The following is a 12,995-nucleotide window of genomic DNA, read 5'->3' on the forward strand; positions in this document are numbered from 1 at the left end:
GGTACTTAGAAGGCACGTAGAAGGCACTTAAGAAGGCACTTGGCCAATTAGCCGGCGCCATAGTAAACGATAGCGAATCCTCGGAAGAGTCCGGTAATACAGTTAGCGGGTGTCTTTGAGGTCCGAGAGGATCCTCGAAGGGGCCCGGTAATGGGATTAGCGGACGCCTTTGAAGTGGCAGAGAATCCTCCGAGGAGGTCAATAATATGATTAACTCGAGCCCAAGAGCTCGGGAATGTGAACGGCGCATGCGTGGCGCATGCGTGGTTCGCGGTCGTGCCCGCGTATATAAGGTGGAGCACAAGGAAAATCGGGGGAATTCGCTCCCCAACCAGGGCACTGCAGGCACGACCGCGACCACAGCTTTGTATTTTGGCAAACCAACATTAAACCTCTCACCATGGTATAACTGGCTTTCTCTTCTCTATGGCTTCGGCTTAACACTGTAATTTACACAACCACTCTATTTGTACGCTGTTAAATACGGCGCTACATATTTTGGTGCAGTGAGCGTCGCTCATGTTCCAGGTTGCGGTCACTTCCACGGTGCTTCCTATACGATCACAGTGCCGACACTGACTTCTGTCTGCCGCTCGAGACTGACGATCCTGTTTCAAGCGCCGTATCGTCGGCTAGGTGAGTAAAACTAATCTTTTGCCGGTTTAGCTTTCCGTTCCACTATGACTACGTTGCTACTCGCAGTGTTGAAGATTGTAATTCATTACTATCGTAGATTACTGACTTGCGCGCTTCGCGTGTGAGTGTTGCGGTCTCCGCGCAGCGTGCATTAGTTATCGCTCACCTTCGCGCATGCCTAGACGGCTTCGCAGCTTGAGAATTGCCGCCATTCGTTATGTATGAGTATTGAGTGTACGCCCGTGTGTACGTGAGTGTGCGTGTGTGTGCATGGGTGTGCGTGTACGCCCGTGTGTGCGTGCGTGTGCGTGTGTGTATACGCCTGCAACGCGTGTGTGCGCGTGTGCGTGCCAGGGTGTGTACCTGCTACCCGTAACGCGTGTGTGGACGTGTGCGCGTGCATGACTGTGTCTGTCGGGGACAGCTTAACCCCGCTTGTGTCTGTCGGGGACAGCTTCAACCCCGCTTGTGTCTGCCAAGGACAGCTCCACCCCCGCTTTCAGAATGGATCCGCCGCCGCCACCCGCTCAATACGACATAGCCGATCTGGCACACGTATTTAGCGAATCGTTACGCCCAACCGTTGAAGCGGCGGCTGCTACATTTCAACACGGCCTACGTGTGGCTGAAGCTCGGACTTCGGTTCCGCGATTTACTGGCGATAACGCGCCACTGTCGATAACGTTCGACGACTGGCTCAGCGCTTTGAATTGGAGACAGTTAGAATTGGGTCTCGACGCTTCGTCGTTACGCGTATTTGGCCTGTCCACGCTTGGAGGTCATGCTGCCGAATTTTCTCGCCGCCTTCTGCTTGAGCAGTCTACAATGACTTGGGAACAGATCACCGAACAGCTGACAAAACGCTTCCGTGATCCGCTGCGAGAAGTAGACGCGCAGAATGCGCTTAAGAATTTTCAACAGAGTAACGGCGAACATATTCGCCCATATGGTGACAGATTGTTGACTCTCGCACTGCGCGCGATTCCGGTCGACCGGCTTTCAACGCCTGAGACGCAGAGCCGCCTCGTCGACATTTTTCTGGATGGACTAAGGTCGGTCCATACCCAGCGACTGTTGCTTCATCGCAACCCTACGACGTTGACTGCCGCCATCGACCTTGCGGCCGACGAACACGTACTAGAGTCGTCTCTTGTGACACGACGACAAAATCGTAGCGACGCATTCGCTGACCCTTATGACACGACAGAGCCTATGGATGTTAATCTGCTTAGAGAGGTGCGCGGCTTGCGTACACTGATTAAGCAAGCCGTGCCACCGGTTCAGTCGCCCTCGATGAATGAGTCATCCCGAGACATGACACGCCAACGTTCACAGACACCCGCGCCCAGAGATGGCCCGCAGCAATCGCGCCAATGGCGACCTCCCCTCACACGACGCGATCAGCGTCCACCTGTTCGTAATCAGGCTTACTTACCACCTGCTTCGCGCCAACGCGCACCATTTCAATCTCCAACGAGGCAATCTACCCAAGCTCCGCGCGACACTCGTTGTTATGAGTGCGGACAACTAGGTCACTACGCGCGTGACTGCCCTCTTCGCCGCCGCTTAGAGGATTTTCGGAGGCGACCCCGCGACGCAATCGCACCGCCCTACCCTCACAACTTATAGGCATGCATGAATCTGCAGCATGCGGATCGCCGCCTAACGCTACATCTTCAGCGCCGATGTGCGGTATTACAGTCGGCTCACTCTCACTTACGGCTCTCATTGACACTGGTAGCGATTGTACGCTTATCGACTTTGCCGCATGGCTTCACTTACCCCAACACGTACGGGCGGCTGCTAGTTTCACCGCCGTCCGCGCAACAGATGCCATGCTTCTTTCGGTCACCGGCGATAAGCTGCATCTTGTAGGAATCTTGTTCACTACTCTTGACCTCAAAAGTGGCTACCATCAGATCCCACTAGCAGCGAAGGACGTTCCGAAGAGCTGCTTTGTAACGCCCTCTGGAAGTTATGAATATTTACGAACGCCTTATGGCCCGAAAAACGCACCCTCCCATTTTCAGCGTGTCCTCGATTACGTCCTGCAAGGACTCCGCCACAGATGCGCACTGGCTTATATTGACGATGTCTGTATTTATTCCCCGGATTTTGACACCCACATGTCCGACTTAGCCGAGGTTTTTGCCAGATTTGACGCGGCTAACCTCAAGATGCGACCCAGTAAGTGTACGTTTTTACAGAAGTCCATCAACTACCTGGGTCACATCATAACCCCGGGTTGTGTGCGACCCGACCCGGAGAAGATCTCTGCGGTGCAAAATTGGGCCCCCCCAACCACGCCAACTGCTGTTCGCCAATTCTTGGGGTTCGCCAACTACTATCGCAAGTTTATTAAGGGCTATGCCGATATTGCCCAACCATTAACGATTCTCACCCATAAAGACCAACCCTTTGTGTGGTCACACGAGGCACAGACTGCGTTCCAGTCTCTTCGTAAGCGCCTCACTGAAGCGCCCATCTTGGCACTGCCTGATGGAAGTCGACCGTACCGCCTCTATTGCGACGCTTCCGGCTACGCCGTCGGAGCAGTTCTTACGCAAATGGATGAGCACGAGCGAGAACACCCAGTGTATTATCTCAGCAAACAGTTGTCTGAGACGGAACAACGCTGGCCTACAATAGAGCGAGAATGTTTCGCGCTGGTATATGCGTTACGCAAATTTCGGCACTACCTCGTTGGTGCCGACTTTGTAATTCTTAGTGATCACAAACCACTTAAGTATCTGTTAGAAGCTAAGGCCCTACGCACGCAAACTCCAGCGGTGGGCCCTGTACGTCTCTGGTTTTCCCTCATGCCGACTGGAATACACGTCGGGTAAGACAATGTCCAAGCGGATGCGCTTTCTCTTTGCCTCCGAGGCGTCTACGCCCATGTCACCGCATGACTCATCAATCACCCCCACTACCTCATCACCGCTTGGCGTTATGGCCTCACAACCCATACACCAGGTGGTACTGCCTACGCCCGACGCTGGGGCTCACAAACGCACAGTCGAGTAGGTCCCATTCAGCTTCATCAACACCCTCCTCACCTAATCAGCAACCCCATCCTACCCTGACGCCCCTCCCACCTCCCCGCTACTGACGCTGAGCTCGCTGTCTTGCAACAGGCTGATTCACTCCTTAGCCAGATCATTCGCACATCACCAACCCCAACGAAAGTTCCATACGCGAGGCTAAGCTCGTTGAAAGCTATCTTCTTGTCGACGACTTGCTTTTTCATGTGCCGTCCGCGCGCAGGATGCTGACGCGGCGCCCCAATTAGTCATCCCCGCATTCTTGTACCTACGGTGCTCCCCTTGTTCCACGATCATGCGTACGGTGGACATCTCGGTTTTAAGAAAGTCTATAGCAAACTTCCCAGCGCGTATTTTTGGCCCCGCACTCTTCGCTGACGCTTACATTACATTAAATCATGTGTCGTATGTAACTGTCAAAAACTACAGCGAGTCCGCGCCCCCCGCCACCATGCACCGGCGCCCAGGCACTCAGGAGATGTGGTCGCCATTGATGTTACAGGTCCACACCCCTGCTCAAATGCAGGCAATCGTTATATGCTCACATTTTTGGATCTCTACACCTCATGGCCTGAAGCATTTCCGATGCCAGATAAAAGCGCTGCTACGGTAGCACGCATCATTGTCGATGATTTCATCCCTCGGCACTCATGCCCTCGATCTATCTTAACCGATAATGGAGGCGAATTCATCAACGAGCTCATGACACGATTGACCACATTGCTCGGAATCACCACATCAAGGTCTCCCCTACCACCCGAATCAAATGGACAATGCGAACGCTTTCACCGCACGCTTGCTAACATGCTCGCGTGCTATATTAATCGGGATCATACAGACTGGGATACAAAGATCAACTCAGTCTTATTTGCATATCGTACATCCATCAACGAGTCATCACAATTCACCCCCTTCTTTCTCACGTATGGTAGAGACGCACAGCTACCGCTTGACACGTTACTGCGGCCCGACGCTTGTCGTACGCTGACGACCCGGTAACTCACGCTACTGAACGTCTGCACCGAGCATTTGTTACGATGCAGCATAACACTACAGTCGCACGTGCACGTAATAAACGCCTTACGACAGGCGCGCAAAGGTTCAATCCTTTGACATAGGCGACCCTGTCTATCTATAACCCACGTTGTCGGCTAACCAGACGCCGAAGTTCGCTTCACAATGGCGGCCCTACTATACGGGTCGAGAAACTCTGTCCACTGCGATTTCGCATTAAGGCGCAAGGCCAAACACGTACTCGCGACGTTCATGTGAGCAACCTTCGACCGCATACCCATTCTCCGCATGGATGCGCCTCGAACCGTGCTTACGGTCGGGAAGGCCCAGCCCGACAACCAATGCGTCACGCGACGCTGGTTGACACCGGCGCCCCTTCGTCGCCCCACACGACGACAACCATCCAGCAGTGTGGCTAACACGCCAAGCACTGATAGCTGGGATGCGGACGACTTGTTGCCACTCGCGCGTTATAGCCGCGCACAATAGCAGTTCTGTTAAACAGCGATGTCGCGCACGACGCTTATAGATGCGTCGCTTCTCTGTTTCAGGACGATGTTCCTGTTGTCAGAGGTCGCCCTGCTCGTAGTAGCTTCGGCCTGATATCAGCCTCGCAAGGCTACTGACGTCCGGAGACCCACGATGGGAGTAGTTTTTATTCGAGAGGTCACATCTCCGGTCACCAAAAGTACCTGGGCATAGGATTTACCCTCAATTTCACTTCCATTTGCACTTATCTGGACTCGTTGCACAAGGATGGCGTTAGGATGTATAGATTACAACGCGACAGCCCCACGCTCCCCATCCCATCCCCTGACGACCACTACTTCGGGGCCTTAAACGGGATGTCAGATCCCTCGTGCAGCGCCATGGCGTGGTTTCGCCAACCGTCTGCGATCACTTAATCTGCCGCTTAAACGGACTTTCACTCGCTACATAATCCAGAGAGAAGCGCGCTATTCGTAGTGGTATTGGTTAAAATCGCAAAATTCCTATTGGCACAGCTACTGACGACGACAGTGAGCAACTGCAATGGCAATTATCTGCATGGGTACGAACAAGGAACGAATTTTAACCGTGACGACGAATCTTAACCGTCGTAAATTATACTCGCATCCAGACCGAAATGATATCGGAGGCGTTGTCGACTGTGATCTCTCATGCTTGTGAACTAACCTCAAGTGTGCGCACACTCATGTTTAAACATCACGGCCTTCCAGGCATCGGTGGCAACGGGAGTTCATTGCGATCACACACCTCCAGTTATCCCTTTCAGTCTGACAGTAGCGTTCGACAACGTCCAACCACACTTGACACTTACGATACACGCCATCTCGTTTTGCTGACGGGCCGCTTGCCCTCTACGCTACTTACCCCCCCCCCCCACCAGTTACGTGGAAGTTTTACTACTATCGAAAGCTCGCTGCCCCCTCCGTTATCTATGCACACAGCCCCCATGCAGACTTATTTTACTATTATAACCTCATACAGGCTATTGGTCCCGTGGACATGGGATTACACGTATCGCATTCCTACCCTTGACATATAACCAATGAACGTTTCAAGTGTACCAAATTCTGACACCCACCAGTGTTTCTTGTAACTCCACTGCGGGCATTACTTCCAAATTTCTCAGTTTTCTTGGAGTTTCACTCGACCATACCACTACGTGCAACCTGACGATCCACTGTACGCGCATGCTTACGCGGCCATCAGGGGTTCTGCGATGTCAGATCTCCCATTTACCAATCTCGACAGCGATTACGTGCCCTGTCGCGCATATTCTAAATGATGCCGCACTTATATCCACATTATGTACGAGCGCGGTTACGTTTTACGCACGGCCGACGCCGCCGCCACCTACCTGGTCGATGGTAGCTGGCCATATCTACACCCAACCATTACGATTAGCAATCTCGTGTCCAGTCACACCCAGCGGCACAAGTGACGATAAAGAGTTCCTTGTTCAACAACAAAAGACAGTTACACCTACAGTCTGGCTGTAAAGCCGAGTCCAAGCATTTCACACTGCATCATATTTCCATCACGAAACTGCTGTCGACGTGCAAATCGAAATACCCCCGCTCGACCGCCTGTTTCATCGCACTGCCCTAAATATGCGTCGGACATGTACGATGCGAAACGCCAGTCGACTGCCGACTCAGACGACTTAATCCCACCGGAACTTGAACCCCTAGCTCATATGTGCACGCTGACCTTGACGTCGCATACGCTGATTTAGTTGCTGCTGTCAAAACCACCAGACGCTTGCCATCTATTTGCCTCGCCGTATGGCAGGATTGGCAGCTCAGATATCACGCGCGCACGCATCATTCTGTGATCTATATCGGCCTCACATCTCTTCTGCTCACCGTTGCAGTCACCGTCACATACTGCTATTGTTGTCGATGCCGCCGCCGCGCACCCCTGAACCTCGACCTCAACCAAATCCCACCAATCGCATACCCCCCCCCGCCCAGCCGTACATGGATCGAAAGTGCCTCTCCCTCCCCTACCATTCAACGACCCCGCTCACTATTTGCCGCGATGCCGCTCACAATCATCGAGCCTCAGCGCGAATGGGTACATTCGCCCCTGAAACGCCCACCCTCCAGCCCCACGTCGATGGTTACCAGGCCCATCCTCTGTTACCAACACCCCACTACCCACCTCGGTACTGTACGATCCCCTCCCAATGTCAATATAGCACAGGCAGTGTCCGATACTTCCTCCACTTCCCCACCCCGATGACTGTGGCTGTGCGCCTCCCCACTCACTCCCATACTACACGGCACTATCTCACTGCGGGCCCGATCCGCGACCCGCTCCATGCGAAACCCGTTCCTTGCCCAATCCCCGCGCCCCGCGCTGTGTAGCCGCCCTTCCGCGCACCAGACATCGGTGACTTGTACCTTACTACTCCGATAAGTGGCCCAGTATTTAGCTAATACCGGCATAAAAGTGGTTTTACGCCTCCGACGACGTGCAGCATCTGCCGCTAGCACAAGTAGTGTAGTTAGTCGTTAGCCATTTAAGGCGACGCATTGATTTCTGTGTATTCCGCGGAAAATCCGCGACCGCACGCTAAACCAGTCTCGTGCCATAGCCGGCAGTCACTAGTATTTACTGTCCGACTATAACCCTGTGCCACGTGTTATGTCTTACACTTGACATTGTCAGGACCACGCTAATGGCTACGACGTGGGCGACAACCTCGCCACCAGCAGCCGCCTGGCTCCCGCCGCTGACACACGCCGCCTGTGCGTGCGCCGTGTGCGCCGCAGCCACCTGCACGTGCATCGCCTGCACGGAGGCCGCCCGTGCCTGCGCCGCCTGCGAGGAGGTTGCCGCGCCTACGCCTGCGCGGGGGCTGCCTGCGCCTGCATCGCCTGTTCTGTCGGTGCGGCCTACGCTCGGGCCTGCTACGACAGCGCCATCTGCCCCTGCGCCGCCTGCGTCGCAAAGCGGGGACAACAGATGCACACCGCCCCACCGCCGCACGCCCGGTTCATCGGCACGGCGGCGCCGCCGCCAACCCTACACCGAGCCGGGCTTCCGCCGTCGATACTCTCCGCCGAACTCATGGGATAGTAATCGGCCGCCCCCACTCCCGGAGGGGCACTACGCTGGCTCCTTCGTCGGGTCTGTCACCGATGAGCGCCTGCAGCTCGAACTTGACATCGGCGATCCGGACGGCCTTGGCTCGTCACCTCGACCCGGGAGTACGTCGTTCCTCCGTCGGGTCGGGCACCGCCGCCGACCGACGACGAGCGGCCTCGAGGTCAGCGAAGAAGCCGACAGCTAACTCCAGTTTGACGTCGAGCTCGAGGACGGGGTCGCCCCATGGCCCACCATCGTGTACCGGGACTACTTCGATCCCTTCGCTGGACCGGTCACCGCCGACTCAGCGGGTTACGAGGTCAATGTCGGCGTGGGAGGCGACCCCGATCCACCACCTACACCGGCACGCATCCGCCGGACGGCGAACGATCAGGCATGGACGCCATGATCGAGCCCTGGCGGGCCAACCGCCCGCCCCCAACGGATGTCAGGAGGAAGACGGTGCGGAGAAGCTGACCGCATAGGTCCTCGGCACGTCGTCCATTCCACATCGATAACCCGATAACACTATTCTATTGCTAGTCTCCTGATTCTAGAGCATAACACTGTATTTGTTGTATTGTATTCATTGTATTCTATAACACGGTATTCGTTGTATTGTATTCATTGTATTCCATGACACTATATTGATTGTATTGTATAATATTGTATTATGTAGGCTAACATTGTAATGACAGTAGTTATTGCATTCAGTGTATCCGGTGTAGTGTCACATTGTATCCTGCTATAATGGGGCTAATTCGGCTATAAAATAAACAAAACAAAGGAAAAAATAATCAATAAAATAAAATACAATAGAATAAAATACCATTATGCGTAAGGCCAGCCGGGAGGCTGGCAGTCGATGTTCACAGTGTGTACATCGGTTTAGTGGGGGGAGAAATGTAGCAGGGTACAATCAATGGCCACGTATATCTACGTATAACTGTGTGTATCTGTGTAGCAGGGTAGAGTCAATAGTTGTGTATCTACGTGTATCTAGCGATAGCGGCACTTAGAGGATAATCGAGTTAAAGACAAGTAGCACTAGAAACCGATCGGTGTGTATCTGTATGTATGTCTATATCTACACTATATCTGTGCATGGCCGGCGTTCCATAATTAGGTTACCTCCACGAGTGCTATGGCCGGCACGCTGTAATTGGGCTATAGTGGCGAGCGCCTCTATCTCGGGGCGCTGTAATTAGGTTACAGCTATGAGCGCCGCACTTAGCCACAGTAACGTATCACTGCTACGGCCGCGGGTCGCGCGAGTACGCCGTGATGCTGCCGTGTCGGCCATGCTGCTATCGAGCCGGCATTCCGACACGGTGGAGGTCATCGATAGGCGGGTACGTGTCGTGGCCCCCAGCGGGAGCCGGGCGAGAAGGCACTTAGGAGGTACTTAGAAGGCACGTAGAAGGCACTTAGGAAGGCACTTGGCCAATTAGCCGGCGCCATAGTAAACGATAGCGAATCCTCGGAGGAGTCCGGTAATACAGTTAGCGGGTGTCTTTGAGGTACGAGAGGATCCTCGAAGGGGCCCGGTAATGGGATTAGCGGACGCCTTTGAAGTGGCAGAGAATCCTCCGAGGAGGTCAATAATATGATTAACTCGAGCCCAAGAGCTCGGGAATGTGAACGGCGCATGCGTGGCGCATGCGTGGTTCGCGGTCGTGCCCGCGTATATAAGGCGGAGCACAAGGAAAATCGGGAGAATTCGCTCCCCAACCAGGGAACTGCAGGCACGACCGCGACCACAGCTTTGTATTTTGGCAAACCAACATTAAACCTCTCACCATGGTATAACTGGCTTTCTCTTCTCTATGGCTTCGGCTTACCACTGTAATTTACACAACCACTCTATTTGTACGCTGTTAAATACGGCGCTACAACGGCACGCACACACAACAACGGAGCAACTCCCACTCCTGCCTGCTGGCCCGTTGATTATGCAATGTTGACGAATGCTAGAGTAACTGGCACATTGTGTAGTTAATAAGTACGTAACCTTATAGCCTAACGCGTATTAGTTTGTCCAATATCACTGCTGGTTACATTACAAGCAAGACTTGAAATCGGTTGTTGATATGCATTTACGTGCCATAAATGTCATCCAGGAGTCAAGCGATAAGTCGCCGATGACGTAAACATTTGTGCGGCCCGTATGTTTTGGACGCCAGATGAAATGGAGGTGTCAGCGGTGTAACCACGGCCAAGGACTAAACATGGAAATGGAGTAAAACACACGTACTAATCACGTACGCACATGGACAGCCCTGACAAAAAGTTCCTTATCACAACCGTGCGTGTTTACGAAATCACTGATGATAGCATTGCGTACGGCCGAGCATGCGTGCGAAAATGTCCGGTGCACTATAAATCTGTATCACACCCGCTTTGCCGGCAGCGGTTTGAAACTGTACAACTGATTTCTTGAACTGCGGATTTCAATTAGACATTTCTTAGTAACCAGCAGTGATGTTGGACAAACTAATACGCGTTTGGCTATAAGGTAATGTACTTATTAACTACACAAGGTGCCAGTTACTCTAGCATTCGTCAACATTGCTGAATCAATGGACCTATTATTCCTTTAATAGAATCAATTTCTAATCACTATCAGTCAATAGACGGCTGAGCTGAAGAAGTCTAAGAAGGGTTCAGGCTTCTCCCTACGTTGCGCAAACCAGGCGCGCCCGCCCTGTTTGGGAAAACTTCCCCCCCCCCCTGTTTCAATCGTTGCGCCACGTTTAAATTATTTCCGCCCCGATTAAAAAGTTTTTTTTTAATGGGAATGGCTACATGAGGAACAGGCTGAGTGAGACAGCTTTGGAGGCTGTATCACAACGCGTATAGTCTTGTTCTGTGTGTTTCCGCCCTGTACGTGTGAAGGGTCACGTGGTGTGATCGCAGGAGTTGGAAGATGGCAGAATAAGAAGTGGACGAATAAACTATGTGTGTTATCTTTCACTCTGAGTTATGTTCATACTGGCGTGCTACATGGTGGCAGCGTGCTGCGAGCGGTAACAGACTATCAACAGTGAGTACAGTCGGTGACACTCCTACTTTTTCATTAGAGGACAATCGTGTCTGACAACCAACATCGCCAAGTTAAGTGTCAGCGCCACCAACTACCCGGGAACTGCGCCGTGAGCATGTTATGCGGCGTGCCCTGTCCGAATGCGGGCTGGCGTTGAAAACACCTAGCCGTGACGAAGCGGATTCGATAAGAACTGGAAGCCGCAATACTGACAGACTTGCAGACCAACGTGCATGCTATTCATAGCATACCCTGTGGGTGTACAGCTGAGACTGACGGAGTGATACAGGTCTATCTACGTTATCGTGTGTGTGGGCGCCCAGTTCGACCATGCAGCCCAGCAATTCGTCGTGGGATCAAGGTGGACAGGGACTATAAGAGTAAGAATGTAGTCTGTAAGAGTCTACAGTACGTACCAAGTTCCTACGGTGCCGGATACAATACCAGGAATCAATGAACTCTATGCGCGTCATGACGTTTCATCTACATTCACATGCATGTGCATTACAATTATGTACAGTACTACTGTGTAGAGCAACGTGTTCGCGTGGTATGATGTGTTAAGTGCTCATGTATTGATTATTACGATGTGTTAAAGGCTTACTTTAAATGGCCTATGTTTCGTAGTATGATGGTACACAAATGGCATATGTACCTACTGGTTAGAGGCACATATACGGAAAGTTCAGTGCGATAAATGCTGTATGACAGTACACCCTCGCGATATTTGCATACACAAGTACAGTAGTAGTGTAGATGCATGTATGTTGTACACATACCGGCATACACATCTTGTTGAGGTGACATTTAGGTAGTGCACCACAGGGATCCAGTATGGGAGACCATGAAGATGATGTACCGAGGGCCGAAAGGGATGACCTTGCCCCACAGGCACAAGCAGGGGATGTTCCCGCCCAACATGTACAGGAGGTGCAACATTATTATAGGCCAAATATTAAGGCACCAGGTCCGGTAGACGTCACCGGTGATGACAAAAAGGTGAATTGGGAATTGCACAAGCAGATGTGGGAGAACTATTCCATTGCATCCCAGTTAGAGCACCAGCCACAGCGAGTACAGCGTACAGAGTTGTTAAATAGTTTAGATCGGGATTCTATTTCACATTGCGCATCTACAATGGTTTAGGCGGAGTACCAGGTGATACAGTACAGGATATAATCTCGTAACTGGACTCCTATTGCATTGGTCAGACCAACGAGGCAGTAGCACATTATTTGTTCTCCGCACGTGACCAACGTAAGGAGGCGTCTGTAGACATGTGGCTGTCCGACCTCAGGACAAAACAAAAAGTCATCACTTGGACACACCGCAACATGAATGCTGAACAATTAGCTTTGAGAAATCGGATAATCTGTGGCATTCTGGATAAGGATGCGCAACAGAAAATGCTGGATGAAGGCAACCCGGATTTAAACAGAGTGATTGAAATCGCAGAAGCCAGCGAGGCAACCCGGCAGTACATGAAAACCATAGGTAACACTACAGAAGTGCATAAGGTGTCACACCGACATGAGGCGTCACACAAACCTGATCGTCAAAAACAGAAACAAAAGGGACAGCGACCAAGTGGACCCCGGGAGGCGGAATGCATATACTGTAACAGACGCCATGTAATGGTGAAGGAGAAATGCCCTGCT

At 52.3% G+C, this 12,995-nt stretch overlaps 1 long non-coding RNA gene across 1 annotated transcript; it reads left to right on the forward strand.

The window, feature by feature from the left end:
* Nucleotides 1–327: 327 nt before the first annotated feature.
* Nucleotides 328–7,889, forward strand: LOC106810660. The gene is made up of 3 exons (XR_001394047.1): nt 328–403; nt 508–636; nt 7,875–7,889. It is a non-coding gene; the product is annotated as an uncharacterized LOC106810660 (long non-coding RNA).
* Nucleotides 7,890–12,995: the final 5,106 nt, after the last annotated feature.

The sequence above is a fragment of the Priapulus caudatus genome, unplaced genomic scaffold (assembly GCF_000485595.1).
Source record: "Priapulus caudatus unplaced genomic scaffold, Priapulus_caudatus-5.0.1 Scaffold460, whole genome shotgun sequence".
NCBI classification, from domain to species: Eukaryota; Metazoa; Priapulida; class Priapulimorpha; order Priapulimorphida; family Priapulidae; genus Priapulus; species Priapulus caudatus.